General features: G+C 40.1%; 1 long non-coding RNA gene across 1 annotated transcript in view; it reads left to right on the top strand.

Annotated features, from left to right (window-relative positions):
• LOC125084466 (uncharacterized) overlaps window positions 1-16,873 on the top strand; it is a 43,703-nt gene extending 26,830 nt beyond the window's left edge. The window contains exon 3 of the long non-coding RNA XR_007122625.1: window positions 16,841-16,873. This is a non-coding gene — a long non-coding RNA (uncharacterized LOC125084466). The remainder of the gene's footprint in view (window positions 1-16,840) is intronic.
• Window positions 16,874-18,448: the final 1,575 nt, after the last annotated feature.

Genomic DNA, 18,448 nt, shown 5'->3' with positions numbered 1-18,448 from the left:
TTCTGACAACTTGGTTTGTCCAGCATAGGAATGGAAGACAACTGGAAGTTGTGAGTTCTGGTATATGTTCAAGGGAAGTCAGGTGCAACATCTGGCAAGAACACTGTAGAAGACATTCCTCTATGAAGGGGAATAAGGTTGTATTCAAGAATATAAGATCAATCCTTATATATGGTATGGAGAAAATCAGTCTTTGCCTGATCAGCATCCCTTGTATTCTTTTATAGCAAAAGCATCCTAGTTTTCCAATTCCCATGGTCTGTCCATGAAGGTTAGCCCCAGGACTCCATCCGTAGCAGTGGGGGAGCCATGGGATTCATACCTGACCACCCAGAGCACTGACTGCTTGTGACATATGGATTGGTTCAGGGGTGGGCACATGGGCCAAGACAGGACAATGAGAAACCTCCCAGGGTTCAGGATGGAGCTACTGGGAGATGTATGTCCTTCTGGTCCACTGGGATTGCTAAGGAGGTAGCCTATAAGTTAGTCCTTTGGGACCAATTTGCCACCTGTTAGAATAGCCCTACTAAGAATGCAGCCATCACAGAGGAAATGTAAACTAGAGTCTGAGACAGGAAATGGGAGAAACTGTCTTGTTAATGTCTTTGAGACCCTACACCCAACCATTCTTTCCAATTCTATGAACAAATAAAACCCCACTTTTTGCTTAAAGTTGTTTGAGTTCATTTTCTGTTAAATGCAACCAAATGAGCCTTAATAAAATATATGTTCTCTTAGTTGTCAAACAGATGTAGATATTTTATGACATGAAGTATATTTGCAAGCCTCTTCTTACTCCAAAGAGTACAGATGCCATTCGTAAATACAGTAGGACTAGCTAAAGCTACTACTCAAAAATATACGCCAGAAAATCTTGTGCAATTGTTAAAGCTGGGTTGCACATTTACCTTGCAGTCTCTTAGGAACCCATCAAAACAGAAAAAAGGACATTATTTATAACAACAGCCAGAGAAGACCGTTGCAGTGTTCATTTAATACTATAATGCCTGGGGATGCTATGTATTTCTCTGTTGGGTCTTGGTTAGGAGAACACATTCTCACCAGTCCCCTTAGAGCAAGAGCAATGAACAAATGCTACTCGTGGCTCTTCATAACACCCTTGCCCTAAACAGGGTATCACAGAAGAACAAAGGGAAATGAGATCCCATCTGCACAATGTCAAAACAAATTGGTGCATTTCAATATCTAACCACTGAGGAAAGTCAACAGCTCTGACAGACTGGCTTTGCTAAAAGGAAGAAGTGATCACACTTAGAAGACCACATGGGTCATATGGGCCTCCAGAGGTATTCTCTGAGGTTAGGACCTCTATAGCTGTATGTACAGGCTGATTCCTTGAGGTGGTCTTTCGGGTGAGAGATCAGTTCCGCCCTCCAATCTGGATACCCTGGTATGGGGCTACATCCCAGGAGGAAGCTGTGTCTTTTCCTCAATTGCTAAAGGTGCAATCTCCTCTAATTAGCCAAATCGTGAAAAAGAACAAAGTTAGAGGTCTCACAGATGCTGATTTCAAAACTTATAAAAAAGCTACAATGGTTCAAACATTTTGGCTCTGGAGAAAAGAGACATAAAGGTCAATGGGATAGAACAGGGAGCCCAGAAATAAACCTTTGTATATAAGGTCATTTGATTTTTGTCAAGGAAGCCAAGATCATTGAAAAGGGGAAAGGACAGTCTTTTCAACAACTGATGTTGGAAAAATGGATATCCAAATGCAAAAGAAAGAAGTTGAACTCTTACTTTACAGCATATACAAAATTTAACTCAACATGGAACAAAGACCTAATTGTAAGAGCTGAAACTACAAAATTCTTAGAAAAAATATGGGAAATCTTTATGGTATTGGATTTGGTGATGATTTCTTAGATATGACACCAAAAGCACAGGAGACAAAAGTAAGGTCAGATAAATTGAACTACATCAAAATTAAAAACTTCTATGCCACAAAAGGACAAAATCAACAGAGCGCAGGCAACCTGCAGAATGGGAGAAAGTATCTGCCAATCATGTATGGGTTTAATTCCAGAATATATAAAGAATCCTACAACTCAACAACAAACCCCCCACATAATCCAATTAAAATAGGCAAAAGATTTCAGTAGATTATAATCTCCAAAGAAGATACACAGATGGCCAGTAAACCAATAAAAAGATGTCCAATATCCCTAATAATTCAGGAAGTGCAAATCAGAACCACCTGACACATACTGGGAGAACTCTGTAAAAGAACAAAGCAAAACCAAACAATAAAAAACTCCAGAACATAAGAAGTGTTGGCAAGGATGTGGCGAAACTGGAACCCTGTGTCTGTTAGTGGAAATGGAAAATGGTACAGCTATTATGGAAAATGGTATGGCAGTCATCAAAAAAAATAAAAATAGGATTACTATATGGTTTAACTATCTCACTTCTGATTATATACCTAAAACAATTGTTAGTGGGGTCTTGAGGAAACATTTTCACAGCAGTATTATTTGCAATGGCCAAAAGGTGGAAGCAACCCAAACATTTATCATTCATCCACAGATGAATGGGTAAACAAAATGTACAATATACATACAGTGGAATATGATTCAGCCTTAAAAGGAAGGAAATTCTGGCAGATGTTACCAAATGGCTGACACTTGAGGACATCATGCTAAGTGAAATAAGCCAGTCACAGAATGACAAGTACTGTATAATTCTTCTTCTATGAGATATCTAGAACAATCTAAATCATAGAAACAGAAAGTAGAATGGTGGCTGCTGTGGACTGAGGGAGTAGATGGAGAAATGAGGAGGTGTTTAAAGTCTAGTTTCAGCTTCCTAAGATGAAGAAATTCTGGAAATTGGTTGCACCACAACATGAATAGACTTAACATTAGTGTACACTTAAAAATGGTTTAAGATGATAAATGTTATGTTACGCATTTTGCTATTAAAAAAGGGGGGTACAGTTTTCTTTCTAAGCCATGCTTTTGCAGAGTTCTATCCACCCAGAGGGTCTTCTTTGTTTAGTTTGTACAGAGGTGTCATGGAAGGTAGCTATGGCTCTGAGCACATGTCTCACAATGGCATTCAGACAGATGTTGAAGAACAGGTTGAGGTTATAATAAAGATAGACTTGGAGCAAATCCGATGTGTGACCCAAAGGAGATCTGATCCAAACATTCAAAAACACAAATGGTGGGCTGACTTGTCTTGAGGAAAATTATAGTGTCTGCAGAGACTTGTTCCTGCAAAGAAGGCCATTCAGTCTTCATACAGAGGTGCAGCAGAGAAATGCATTTTAGTAGGAGCGAGAAAACAGTCCTGACATGCCTGAGACATAGGACAAAGAGGTCCATGGCCTCAAAGTCCTGAACTGTAAAATGCAGCCACAGTGATTCTGATATGTTCTGAGTACGTATTTGCAGTCACCCACCATGACTATAATATTTTCCAATAAGTCACCTAGAAAATGATTGATTTTAAGTAATGCTGTTTCTAACGAAACTTTTGGGATAAATTGGTCACAAAAATATACATTTAGGTAACCAAATGGATTGATCTATGGAGCCCGAGTATTAGACAGGAGTCAATTAAATGTAGGTAGGTGGCTGATTTGGAGGTGAGAAGAATTGATCTTAATTCATTCTTAGATAAACAGTCCAGCGGGCTGTTGGACATCACCCAATTGATGACTATGCATGGGAGAATAGTTACAGTTTCTCTAAAAAGGCTTAGGTAAACCTTAAAGTGAATGTGGGACAGAACACATAGCTCTTTCACCATATCACAAAATATTATTTTATTGCTAATATTCCCATAGAGCACGTTTGTTCCAGAGACATTGAGGACAGTTTTGTGTGCAAGTAATGCTGATTAGGGATTTGATACTAAATGGTCAAAGGAAAGACTTTTTTGAAAGATATTGGTTCTGCCTCATTTTTCCATACATTTAAAACAATCCTGATCAAATATACCACATAATTGCTATTTTAAAACCTAGCAAATAGAAAGAAACATGACTGCTACTAGCTAAGAAATTGTTGCATAAGAAGAGTAAAGGGAGAATTTTACCAGCAGATGTGAAAACATCACATGGTTCAGAAACAGACACATGCATATTGATAGAGTTGAGTGTGAGGTTGAACAAGAGGTAAAAGATGCCTCAGTTATTTAGAAACTAGGATAGCTTGGATAATCACTTGGAAAGAACAGAAAGAGTTGTAGGCCCCTATCTCATGCCGGATTTAATTCAAGCTGATTAAAGTTTTAAATATGAAACCTGAAAGCATTAGGTCCTAAAATAATATAGTTGAGTCTTTATATAATCCTGAGGATGCGGTGGCATTTCTAAACATTGCTCCAAAGGCAGAACCCTCAGAGGGTTTGAAAGCTTTGAAAGACTTTACATTTAAACTACACAGATCATCACGCATTCCTTGTAAATACCCCAGGAGCAGTCACAAAATGAACTATGATTAGGACACAGAGAACAGACATTTCTGTTGGTTAATAGGGACAGCAAATCCCCGAAACAGAAAACAAAGATCCATATCCATTGGCTTTAATACAATTACGTATTTTTAGAAATAAGTAAAAATCACATCCACTTCCCTAGTTCCTCCCAAAACTGGCCCCCCAGAAAAACAAACAAAGAAAAAACCCCAAATAATCCTTACCACTTAGAAACTTGAAACGGAAACAACTTTATATCAAATTCTTGGTTTAAAGCAAAAATCAGAATTGAAACGGAAGGACCATCTGTTAGAGCACAAACCACTCCATCCGTGGGCTAGAGTCAGCATTATCATTGCCAGGATTATTTCACAACTTTCAAGGCTTTTAGTAAATCTTAATGCAAAATGGAAGTCAGGGCATATTATTAATTTTTCCCTCTTCACATAGTTAATGAAATCCCAAAGTGAACAAATCCTTCACAGGGGATGGCATGGGTTTGGATACGGTGGGTCATTGGTTGATGTGGGTTTCAGAAGATTTGAGGCAAAGAGAAGGATGGGAGCGTCTGAGCATATGAAAAAGAGGCGGAAGCCAAAACCTAGAATATGGTCACAGAGGGGCTGTGGTGAAGGTGGGAACCCCTTGTCCCCAGGGTCTATAGGGACCCATGGCCGTGACCTGTCCCCCAACCTCAGCACACATAGCTTTATTTCCTCTTCCACCCCCAATCATAGAACGAATGGCTACCTAGCATTTATCCATAAGCCACCAAGCCAAAAACCAAACCATGAGAATTCTTTTGATGAAAAGGCAAACAGGAAGGCTGAAACATTAACACATGGTTATCAGCACACCAGGTCAAAGCTGCCTTCACTTAGAGACCTCTCTGCACACACTCACCTTCTAACCCAGATGTCATTCCAGAGGATGAAGAACAGGGAGGGTGACTGAGGGGCTTATCCCTTCTACCCGCTCCCCGGCCCAAGACTGTTTGAAGTAAAAGATCAGAATAAATTAGTTTGAACACACAGATGATTGTTTTTCTCAATCACCAGCTGCTGGGGATCATGAAGGAAGCCAGCTGAGTTAGAGAAAAAGCAAGCAGTTGTATTGATAAAAAAGGGTGAACCTGCTACACGTCCACCCATCTCGGTGTTTTTCTCCTACATCTGCACAGGCTTCTATGCCCACATCTATGAAGACTGGTGCCTGTAATACTTTATGGCTTCTAATATCTATCAAACACTCAAGAGCTGTCTGGCTTGTCTTTTCTTTCTTCCCTCCAGCTTTATTGGAAATTGTCCCTCTTTTTCCAATGGAGCCATGATTACCATGCTTGAATCCAAGATCACCACCCTTCCTGTCTGATGACAACATCCCCCCTTGTCTTCCCATCCTTTAAAACCATGACTTACATGGAAACAATAGCTTCTGCTCAATCCATTAATGTCCCTTTTCCTACCTCTAAGATTGTGTGATTTTCACAGGAAACCAGGAGCTGCTCTGAGGCCCTGTTTCTCCCCGGTGGTCTGGGCACTGGCTGAGCATGGTTGGTAGGGATGGCAATTGGGTAAGAGCCCCAAACACCCCAAGTAGTTGGAACTGCTGGAGACAGTGTGCTCGCTCCGAGAGTGGAGCTCTCAGACTTTCCCAGAAGCCTGCTTTCTACTAATCAGATTGCTTTGGAACAATACCAGGGAATGGGGGAAATGGAGAATGTCTTTATCATTGGGCCTTAAAGCCTGTGCCAGAGTCCCAGAAGTCCAATGCGCTATCCATTGCGCCACAGAGCCTACCAAGAAGGCCTGTGCCAGAGTCCCAGAAATCCGTCATCTGAGACGCACACAACCTGAGCAACACCTCCTCTTGAATGTCCCTCCTCAGCTGGGAGATTGGCGGGGGCATCTGCTTCTTTCTCTCTCCCTCTCTCCTGAGTTTTGCTCAAAGATGAGAGGACCCAGATGTGTGACCACCTTGAATAGGCAGACAGATTGCAGAATTTCCCCCAGGGAATGGAACCTTGGGGTTTGTTTGTTTCATTCATGTATTCACTTCCCAGCAGTTATCTCTTCATGTACATGGAGAATCAATAGGTTTTGGATTTTCTTTTCAAGAAAGACCAGTCGATTTATGGGAAGAGAGATGGTTAAGAGCAGAAGGAAGTGGAGGTGTCTAGGAGGAACCTTGCAAGAGGAAAGCCCTCTGTCTTCTCTGCCAGTTGAAAGGACAGTGAGAAATGGGAGGGGCCCACAGCTTCAGAAAGCTGTTTTAGCCTTGTTGCACATTCAGTAAGAAGAGTGGATGTCACTGCATTCAGCTTCTGGCTCTTTCGTTTTCCAGAAGAAGCTTATTGTCCCAGGATAAGCAAACTTTGATTTTTAGAAATCGTTGACAAGGCACCTTTGTCTGGATCTGCTTCTTTCTTATCAGACTTTGAATTTGAAAGAGTAAATTAATTAAAAGCAAGAGCTCAGGCTGTCTGGTGGAAATCGTAGTAAGAGGATGGATGAGATCATCAAGGACAGTACTTGGGGGCTATCTATAGAAAAGCGAATGAAAGCATCAGATCTATATCCTCAAGGATGGGGAAAGGAGGTGGAAGGCTAAGGCACAAAATTTTGAGATGGAAGCAAAGAATGTGAATAGAAAACCCCACCAGAGACAATTCTATAAGACACTGGGAAGTAAAGAAAAAGAAGACTTTATTTAAATTTTTTTTTTAAGGAAAAATATTTTTCTGTGCTGGTGGAAATGTTTTATGTGGCTTTTGAGCATGTGAAATGTGGCTGATTGGCAAACCTGACCTAGCTGTGATGGGGAGATGGGCAGGGCTGGGCCAAAGCCTCCTGTAGGCAATCGTATTTCAGCTGTTACCTTCAGTGTCTGTAGGGGCTCTCCAGAAGAAAGAATGAGAACAGTCCAGGGAAGGAAATCATTTGGGGTTCTGAAGGACCACTGTGACTGGTGGCAGAAGACAGCGAGGGACCTGTGGGCAGGGGAGAGTCACACAATGCCTGGAGCACACTCCAGAATTTTGGCACTTTATCCTAAGGGATTTTTGGTGGATTTTGACTCTGAAAACAGACACATGTTCTAAGAGTCTGCAGAGCCGCTGGGAGGAGCATATCTTCTTCTCCAGCCGCGGCTGCATGAAGGGATGATGGAGAGGTCAGCCAGGATTTGGGCAAGGACAGTGTAGGGCAACAGTGGTGTCCATCTGTCCCGGCCAACTTGGTTTGACACTAAAACAAAGTTTAATTCCATGGAGCCTGCCTTATTTGGGGTTGCTGTAGACTCTTCCCAGCTGTGGTCTGCACCCAGGGTCATTACTTACTGAATGGCGATGGGGCCCTTCAAAGGCACAAGGTTGATGAAAGAGTGTGCATTTGTGGTGACAATTTTGCTACAAGTAACACCCACAGAATCGGGTTTCCACACTTAGACTCAGCTCTGACTGAACAGAAGGCAGACATTGAACTATCTGGCATTTACCCATGGTGGGGCCTGGCACCCCAGTGTCCGTGGAAGCCCCCACTTCCTGGGACATCCCGCCCCGTTCCCACTGCAGAAACACAGAGCTCAGAGCTCCCATGATCTCCACATCCACTATGTGGTTTTGTGAGGAAATCAGAAACCCTCAGATCTGTTCAGACTTCCAGATCTGCCCTGGGGAGGGAGAGCTTTAAGTACTCTAGTCTGCTGTCACAGCAGGCCCTGTTAAATTTGCATCTCAACAACAAACTACTTTTTAGCTGAATATGAGACAAATTTATACTAAGAAAATTAGTTGACTTGCAAATTTAACTGGACATTCTGTATGTTATCAGGCAACCCTATGTGTGGGGGACGTCTTGTTGTAATGGGGGATGGAAAAGTCTTCTGGGAAAGGTTTGGTGAGTGAACTGGCATGACTGGGCATAACTAGAGTGACTGGAGGGTTTTGCAGTCTTGCAGCTCTGAAATAAAATGCCAAGGACTGTCAGCATTGTCGACAGACCCGGATATGGAGTGCAGCAAGCCTCACTCTGAGCTTCCAGTGTTGGGTGAGCTGATGCAAGTACCTTGATTTCTCTGAGACTCAGCCTTCTCATTTACAGTGAAGACTAGGAAGTAATACCTGATGTTTGGAGTTGAAGTGATGACTGAAGATAACTTATGCCAAGGATGTGGCATCTTATAAATATAGGAATTTTTAAAAATACAGTAGGACTGGTAAATATCCTCCCAAGGGAAGGTAAACGATCTCTCTCTGAGAGAACCGAAGGCCAGGTGAAGCCTGCTGGTCAGCCTTGGGGAAGGCTGGAAGAGGCGTCCTGGGTGCAGGCTGACCTAGCTCTGGGCAATGTGGGAGTCACCCCCTTCCCCCCACTGTGGATTTTGACCTCTCTCAGGACAGGATAGTTCTTTCCTAAAATAAAGGAATTTCCTTAAGAGAGATTTATGGAAAGGAATGGAAGATGGCTTGCTTTTTTTTTTTAAATTAACATATAATGTATTAATTTGCTTCGGGGGTACAGGTCTATGAATCATCAGTCTTACACAATTCACAGCACTCACCATAGCACATATATTGCCCAGTGTCCATAACCCAGCCACCCGCTCTGGCCCCTCCACTCCCTAGCAACCCTCAGTTTGTTTCCTGAGATTAAGAGTCTCTTATAGTTTGTCACCCTCTCTGGTTTCATCTTGTTTCATTTTTTCCTTCCCGTCCCCCCACCACGACTCCCCACCATGCCTCTCTAATTCCTCATAACAGAGAGATCATAAGATAATTGTGTTTCTCTGATTGACTTATTTCGTTTACCATAATAGCCTCTAGTTCCATCCACATCGTTGCAAATGGCAAGATTTTGTGGGTTTTTTTTTTGATGGCCGCATAGCATTCCATTATATATATATACCACATTTTCTTTATCCATTCATCTATTGATGGACATCTAGGTTCTTTCCATAGTTTGGCTATTGTGGACATTGCTGCTATGAACACTTGGGTGCACATGCCACTTCGGATCACTACATTTGTATATTTAGGGTATATATCCAGTAGTGCGATTGCTGGGTCCTGAGGTAGCTCTATTTTTAACTTTTTCAGGAACCTCCATACTGTTTTCCAGAGTGGCTACACCAGCTTGCATTCCCACCAACAGTGTGGGAGGGTTCCCCTTTCTCCACATCCTCACCAACATCTGTCATTTCCCGACTTGTTAATTTTAGCCATTCTGACTGGTGTGAGGTGGTATCTCACTGTGGGTTTGAATTGTATTTCCCTGATGGTAAGTGATATGGAACACTTTTTAATGTATCTGTTGGCCATTTGGATGTCTTCTTTGCAGAAATGTCTGTTCATGTCTTCTGCCCATTTCTTGATTGGATTCTTTGTTCTTTGGATGTTGAATTTGATAAGTTCATTATAGATTTTGGATACTAGCCCTTTATCTGATATTTCATTTGCAAATGTCTTCTCCCATTCTGTTAGTTTTCTTTTGGTTTTGTTGACTATTTCCTTTGATGTGCAAAAGCCTTTTATCTTCACGAAATCCCAATAGTTCATTTTTGCCCTTAGTTCCCTTGCCTTTGGCCATGTTCCTAGGAAGAAGTTGCTGCAGCTGAGGTCAAAGAGGTTGCTGCATGTGTTCTCCTCAAGGATTTTGATGGATTCCTATCTCACATTGAGATCTTTCATCCATTTGGAGTCTATTTTTGTGTGTGGTGTAAGGAAATGGTCCAGTTTCATTCTTCTGCATGTGGTTGTCCAATTTTCCCAACACCACTTGTTGAAGAGACTATCTTTTTTCCATTGGACATTCTTTCCTGCTTTGTTGAAGACTAGTTGACCATAGAGTTGAGGGTCCATTTCTGGACTCTTTATTCTGTTTCATTGATCTATGTGTCTGTTTTTGTGTCATTACCATACTGTCTTGATGATTACAGCATTGTAATAATGCTCGAAGTCTGGAATTGTGATGCTGCCAAATTTGGTTTTCCTTTTCAACATTCCTCTGCCTATTTGGGGTCTTTTCTGGTTCTATATAAATTTCAGGATTATTTGTTCCATTTCTTTGAAAATAATTGATGGTATTTTGATAGGGATTGCATTAAATGTATAGATTGCTCTAGGTAGCATAGACATTTTCGCAATATTTGTTCTTCCAATCCATGAGCATAGAATGTTTTGCCATTTCTTTGTGTCTTCCTCAATTTCCTCCATTAGTACTTTTTAGCTTTCTAAGTATAGACTCTTTGCCTCTTTGGTTAGGTTTATTCCTAGATGTCTTATGGTTTTGGGTGTAATTGTAAATGGGATCAACTCCTTAATTTCTCTTTCTTCTGTCTTGCTGTTGGTGTATAGAAATGCAACTGATTTCTGTGCATTGATTTTATATCCTGACACCTTACTGAATTCCTGTTCTAGTAGTTTTGGGATAGAGTCTTTTGGGTTTTCCACATAAAGTATCCTATCATCTACAAAGAGTGAGAGTTTGACTTCTTTGCTGATTCAGATGCCTTTTATTAGATTTTGTTGTCTGATTGCTCAGACTAGGACTTCTAGTATTTTCAATAGCAGTGGTGATAGTGGACATCCCTGCCATGTTCCTGACCTTAGGAGAAAAGCTCTCAGTTTTTCCCCATTAAGAATGATATTTGCTGTGGGCTTTTCATAGATGGCTTTGATGATATTGAAGTATGTATCCTCTATCCCTACACTGTGAAGAATTTTAATCAAGAAAGGATGCTGTACTTTGTCAAATACTTTTTTTTGCATCTATTGAGAGGATCAAATGCTTCTTGTTCTTTCTTTTATTAATGTATTGTATCACATTGATTAATTTGTGGATGTTGAACCAACCTTGCAGCCCTGGAATAAATCCCACTTGGTTGCGGTGAATAATCCTTTTAATGTATTGTTGGATCCTATTGGGTAGTATTTTGGTCAGAATTTTTGCATCTGTGTTCATCAGGGATATTGGTCTGAAATTCTCCTTTTAGATGGGCCCTTGGTCTGGTTTTGGGATCAAGATAATGCTGGCCTCATAAAAGGAGTTTGGAAGTTTTTCTTCCATTTCTATTTTTTGGAACAGTTTCAGAAGATTAGGTATTAATTCTTCTTTAAATGTTTGGTAGAATTCCCCTGGGAAGCTGTCTGGCCTTGGACTCTTGTTTGTTGGGAGCTTTTTGAGGACTGCTTCAATCTTCTTACTGGTTATGGGTCTGTTCAGGTTTTCTATTTCTTCCTGGTGCAGTTTTGGTAGTTTATACGTCTCTAGGAATGCATCCATTTCTTCCAGATTGTCAAATTTGCTGGCACATAGTTGCTCATAATATATTCTTATAATTGTATTTCTCTTTCATTCATGATTTTATTAATTTGGGTCCTTTCTCTTTTCTTTTGGATAAGTCTGGCCAGGGGTATATCTATCTTATTGATTCTTTCAGAGAACCAGCTCCTAGTTTTGTTGATCTGTTCTACTGTTCCTTTGATTCCTTTGATTGATTTCTGCTCTGATGTTTATTACTTCTCTTCTCCTGCTGGGCTTAGGCTTTCTTTGCTGTTCTTTCTCCAGCTCCTTTAGATGTAGGGTTAGGTTGTGTATTTGAGACCAACCTTGTTTCTTGAGAAAGGCTTGCATTGTTATATATACTTTCCACTCAGGACCGCCTTTGCTGTGTCCCAAAAATTTTGAACAGATGTGTTTTCATTTTCAATTGTTTCCATGAATGTTTTAAATTCTTCTTTAATTTCCTGGTTGACCCATTCATTCTTTAGTAGGATGCTTTTTAGCCTCCATGTATTTGAGTTCTTTCCAACTTTCCTCTTGTGATTGAGGTCTAGTTTCAAAGCTTTGTGGTCTGAAAATTTGCAGGGAATGATCCCAGTCTTTCAGTGCCAGTTGAGACCTGATTTGTGAACCAGGATGTGATCTAGTCTGGAGAATGTTCCTTGTGAACTAGGGAAGCATTCTCTTGCTTTGGGATGGAATGTTCTGAATAGATCTGTGATGTTCATCTGGTCTAGTGTGTCATTTAAAGCCTTTATGTCCTGTTGATCTTTTGCTTAGATGATCTGTCCATTTCAATGAGGGGGGTGTGAAAGTGCCCTACTATTATTGTATTATTGTTGATGTGTTTCTTTGATTTTGTTATTAATTGGCTTATGTAATTGGCTGCTCCCATGTTAGTGGCATAGATATTTAAAATTATTAGATCTTCTTGTCAGATAGATCCTTTAAGTATGATATAGTGTCCTTCCTCATCTCTTATTATAGTCTTTGGCTTAAAATATAACTTGTCTGATGTAAGAATTGCCCACCCAGCTTTCTTTTGATGTCCATTAGCATGGTAAATTGTTTTCTACCCCCTTACTTTATATATGGAGGTGTCTTTGGATCTAAAATGAATCTCTTGCAGACAGCATATTGATGGGTGTTGCTTTTTATCCTTCTGATAAGGATAAGATGTGTCTTTTGAATGGGAGCATTTAGCCCATTTACATTCAGGGTAACTATTGAAAGATATGAATTTAGCCATTTTATTGCTTGTAAGGTGACTGTTACTGTCCTTTCTGGTCTGTTACTTTTAGGTTCTCTCTTTACTTAGAGGACCCCTTTTAATATTTCTTGTAGGGCTGGTTTGGTGTTTATTTACAAATTCTTTTAATTTTTGTTTGTCCTGGAAGATTTGTATCTCTCCTTCTATTTTCAATAGAAGGAGCCTAGCTGATTATAGTATTCTTGGCTGCATATTTTTCTCATTTAGTGCTCTGAATATATCATGCCTGTCCTTTCTGGCCTGCCAAGTCTCTGTGGGTAGCTCTGCTGCCAATCTAATATTTCTACTGTTGTATGTTACAGACCTCTTGTCCCAAGCTGCTTTCAGGATTTTCTCTTTGTCACTGAGAATTGTAAGTTTTACTATTAGATGACTGGCATGGACCTATTTTTATCGATTTCGAGGGGAATTCTCTGTGCCTCCTGGATTTTGATGCTTGTTCTTTTTGCCAAATTAGGGAAATTCTCTGTTATAATTTCCTCCAATATACCTTCTGCCCCCCTCTTTCTTCTTCTTCTGGGATCCTAATTATTCTAATACTGTTTTGTCTTATGGTATCATTTATCTCTCAAATTCTCTCCTCATTGTCCAGTAGTTGTCTCTCTTTTTCTCAGCTTCTTTATTATCTATCCTTTGGTTTTCTATATCATTAATTCTCTCTTCTGTCTCACTTATCCTAGCAGTAAGAGCCTCCATTTTTTATTGCACCTCATTAATAGCTTTTATGATTTCAACTTGGTTAGATTTTTACCTCTTTAATTTCTCCAGGAAGGTCTTTTATTTCTTCAGAAAGGGATTCTCTAGTATCTTCCATGCTTTTTTTTGAGCCCAGCTAGCACCTTGATAATTGTTATTCTGATCTCTAGTTCTGACATATTACTAATGTCCATATTGATTAGGTTCCCAGCCATTGGTACTGCCTCTTGTTCTTTTTTAAGAAATATTTTGTTTATTTATTTGATAGAGAAAGAGAGAGAGCACAAGCAGGGGGAGCAGCAGAGGGAGAGGTAGAAGCAGGCTCCCCACTGAGCAGGGTGCCTGATGCAGGACTTGATTCCAGGACCCTAGGATCATGACCTGAGTCGAAGGCAGAGTCTTAACCATCTGAGCCACCCAGGAACACCATTGTTCTCTTTTTTTTGAGGTGAATTTTTTCACCTTGTCATTTAATCCAGATAAGAATAGAGGAATGAGAGAACAAAGTACTAAAAGGGTAGCAACAACCCCAGAAAAATATACACTAACCAAATCAGAAGAGACCTGAACCTAGGGGTAGAAGAATGGAGGGGAGAAAAAAAATATATATGTATATATTATAGTTATATGTATCTATTAGACTTATGAATAGAACAGAGCCACATGCTTGATTTTGGGTATATTTTGGTTTGTTAGAAGAAACTTCCTCCCAAAATTTCAAAGAAAGAAAAACTTATATATATACAAAAATATGGGTAAACATGATGAAGGAATGGAATATGACTGTAAAGATGAAAATTTTTAAAAAAAGTTTCTAAAAAAGGAATTGATACAATAAGAAGTTGGTTGAAAAAAGAAAAAAAAAGAGGAAAGAATGTGATCAGGCTGGAGACTGGACAAAACCATGCACTAGAGTTAGGTTATATTTTGATCTATTAGAAGAAACTGTATCCCAAAATTTTAAAGAAAGAAAAATGTGTATATATATATACACACACACACACACACACACACACACACATATATACACACACATATGTGTGTGTGTGTGTGTGTGTGTGTGTATGGTTAAATACAATGAAGAGACAGAATATGACCATAACAATGAAAATTTTAAAAGATTTTTAAAAAGATATTGATAAGATAGAATAGCTTAAAAAGGCTAAAATAGAAAAGAGAAAAAAAATTTTAAATACAATAAGAAAAAATAAAATTTTTAAAATTTAACTTTGAAAGACTAAAGAATCATGGGAAAAAAAGCCTTGGATTCTATGTGCTGTATATCTGTAGCTCTGAAGTTTTGCAGTCTTCAGTGATCGGTGAACTTGGTCTTGGCTAGATGTTCTTGCTGATCTTCTGGGTGAGGGCCCTATTGTAGTGATTCTCAAATGTCTTTGCCTGAGGCAGAACTGCACAGCTCTTGTCAAGGGCCGGGCTAAGAATCTGTTCGGGTTCACTCTCGGGAGCTTTTGTTCCCTGAATGATTTCTGTAGAGCTCTGGAGGACGGGAATGAAAATGGCGGCCTCCTATCCTGGGCTGGAGGAACCAAGAGCTCAAAGCTCCACTCAGAGCAAAGCAGTCAATCACTCCTGTCTCCCTGGTCTCTGGTTGCGCTCCGAGCTCATCCAGCCTGTGACTGAGCATTTCTGTCTCTGGCGCACGGCCCTGTTTGGAGCCCCCAAACCCAGCAGATTCCTGCAGCATGCTGCCATGCCGCTTCTCCCAGAGGAGGAAGGTGAGTCTCCCCAGATCAGCCAGTGGAGTCCCTGCTTGAAAAGTAGTGACCCGATTGCACCTTGGATCATGGTTTAAGGTAACCCTGAGCTAAGAACCCACTTCTTGGCTCTGTCTCTGAATTGCCTTCTCCATTCTTATACCTGGGAGCTCTGCCATCCTTAGTCACCCTTGGTCTTTTTGTGACCCTGTAGGTCCTGAGACCACACTGTCCCTGTGAGGGCTCCACTCCCCACTTAGCCTCTGGAGTGATATCTTTCAGTGGAGCAGACTTCTAAAAGTTCCAACTTTGTGCTCTGCTGCTCTCTCACTTGCTGGGAGCCAACCCCTCCCCCTGCAGTCTATCTTCCCATATATCACCTCAGATTCACTTCTCTGCACTTCCTACCTTCTAGAAAGTGGTTGGTTTTCTGTTCCTAGAATTGCTGCCCTTCTTCTCTCCAATCTCCTATTGAGTTTATAGGTGTTCAGATTGGTTTGATAACTATCTAGCTGAGTTTCTGGGACAGGATAATATTTAGATCTTCTATTCCTCTGCCATCTTGCTCTTCCCCACTGGCTTGGATTTAAAAGAATTAAAGCCATCAATCTATTATTTGCTTTGATTGAACATGAGGTCAGAAACAAAAGAGCTTTGTGTATCTGGGGAGGAAGATGATGGGAATTTGTGGATATAGGGTAAGATAGAAATAGAGGGCATCTCAGTAAATGAGCTTTATGAAGGGGTGTGTTGTGTCTACTGGTCCATTGAGGGGGCCCAAAAGAATGGAGAGAGAGGACCCCTTCTGTGGGTCAGGTGCTGAGTCATCCTTCCATGTCTGTGTGGCATTTTATGGTATGTCCACAAGCTCTTTGACACTGTTCAAAAAGTGGACCCAAAGTCTTGTCTTCTTAAGTGAAATCAGGATTTAGTGACTCACTTCTAACAAATAGATTGGTGGAGGTGATGGTGCATAGGGCTTCCAAGACTAGATCATAAAAGATACTGCCTCTTCTTCTTCTCTCTGGGATCACTGGCTCTAGGGGAAGCCTGATGCCATATCATAAGGACTTTTAACAGCCCTACAGAGACATCCACAGGACGAGGAATGGAGGCCTTCCACCAACAGCCATGTCGAGGGGGCATCTTAGAAGCAGAGTCTCCTGTTGTAGCCAGATCTTCAGATAACTAGAGCCTCATGAGCAACCCTGAGTCCAAACCACCCAGCTAAGCTGCTTCCAGATCCCTGACTATCAGAAGCTCTGTGAGATGATAAATCCTTGTTTGAGGCTGCTAAATTTGGAGGTGATTTGTTATATAACAGTGAATAATTAATACAAAAACAATAACTAAAACATATTGAGTGCTTAGTATGTGTCAAGGACCCTTTTAAACATTTACACATGTTAACTGTTATTTTGTCTATTTTGCAGATGAAGATAGTGAGGTACAGAAAGGTTACATAACTCGCCCATGTACATACATAGTAAGTAACCTAAATATACCTAGATTCCCTTTTCCATATGTTATTTCTCATACATGTTTGTTTTACTGCTGTACTCTCTGTTTCTTTACTAGATTATAAATCCCACCAGGTCAGGGAAGACATCCTACCCATATCATCAGAACCTAGCAGAGTGCTTAGAATACAGTATGCCTAAAATAAATATTTAGATAAATTGAATAATGGATGATGAAGAAATAAATTTAAAAATCATTATGCACCAGCTCTTTGCTCTAGAAGCTTGAGCTTTTGGGTCTAACACAGAGCCATATATGGGAACTTCACTGTTGGATAATATTAACGTGTCCTTTCATTTAGAACTGAAAACTTGGACTTTATTTTGTTGCCAATTTTAGATTGTGCTCAATGCCTCAAACTAACCCAGAAATCCACTGTTTCACAAATGTGCACTTAAATCCAAGGAAAATTGGAAATAACCTAAATACCCAACATTAGAGCCTAATAAATTATGCACTTTAGTGCAATGAAATTTTATACAAGCTCTAAGATTATCTAACTATGTTGAATGAAGAAAAATATTTCAAACCATGTTTAATGAAAATAGCAGAAACAAAGTAAATTTTAGGTAAATTCATATTCCACATTACACAATTATTAAAAATAATGAAGCATATTTATTTGTTTTCCATGAAGTGACTACAAAGGCATATTTCTGAGTTTTAATGTTAGTAACATATGGATAGTATCATGCAAAATAGTATCTTTAGTTAAAAAGCAAAGAAAAATCCCTTTCCAAGTATGTCCCCTAAACTAAGTGACAATAAACACTGAAAGAACATTTCATGTGAAGCTTTGTTTTTATATGTATTGGTGGAGGCAAGCCTGGCATGTCAATGAACATGGTATATCATACTAATAGCACCACATGTCAATGAGCACGTGACCCAGCACAAAGCAAAATCAACCAGATGTTAGCAGATTCCAGCCAGAAGACTCACCACAAGGATGCTTAGACTAAATATTGTCTGGTTAAGTGCCTCACTTTATAGATATGGAAAGTGAGGCACGGAGAGTTGAAGGGTTGTGTACACCAGGCCAGAAAGCAGGAGCTGAGGTGAGTATTCAGATCTTTGGAGTCTTCCCTGAGCTCTAGAGGGTGATGCACATTCTGGAGCTCTTTCATGTGTGTTGTATGTCATGAGGATAAACTACTATTATGCCTATTTTACAGGTGGTCACAGAAGTTTGAGTGACTTAATGTTTTAGTTCAGAGTATGATTTCTTATGTGAGACTACCTAGGCTCAAGACTTTCTCAAAAATTTAACTGGTATATATGACTGGGAAAAGTTGCAAAGTCTCCCTAAGACTTAGGATCATCTATAAAGTGGGGATAAAACTAACTCTATGTGACAACACTGTTGTGAGGGTCACATGAGATAGCTCACCCAGAGTTCCTAGCAGAGCACCTGCACATTATGAAAACTTAATCCATGTTACCTTTTTAAAAAAATTATTTATATATCAACTGTGAGAGATAAGAGCTGGAATTCCAAACTGACATTTGGAATTCTACAA

This window comes from Lutra lutra, chromosome 14 (assembly GCF_902655055.1).
Source record: "Lutra lutra chromosome 14, mLutLut1.2, whole genome shotgun sequence".
Lineage (NCBI taxonomy): Eukaryota > Metazoa > Chordata > Mammalia > Carnivora > Mustelidae > Lutra > Lutra lutra.
This window is presented reverse-complemented; position numbering and strand designations above follow the sequence as displayed.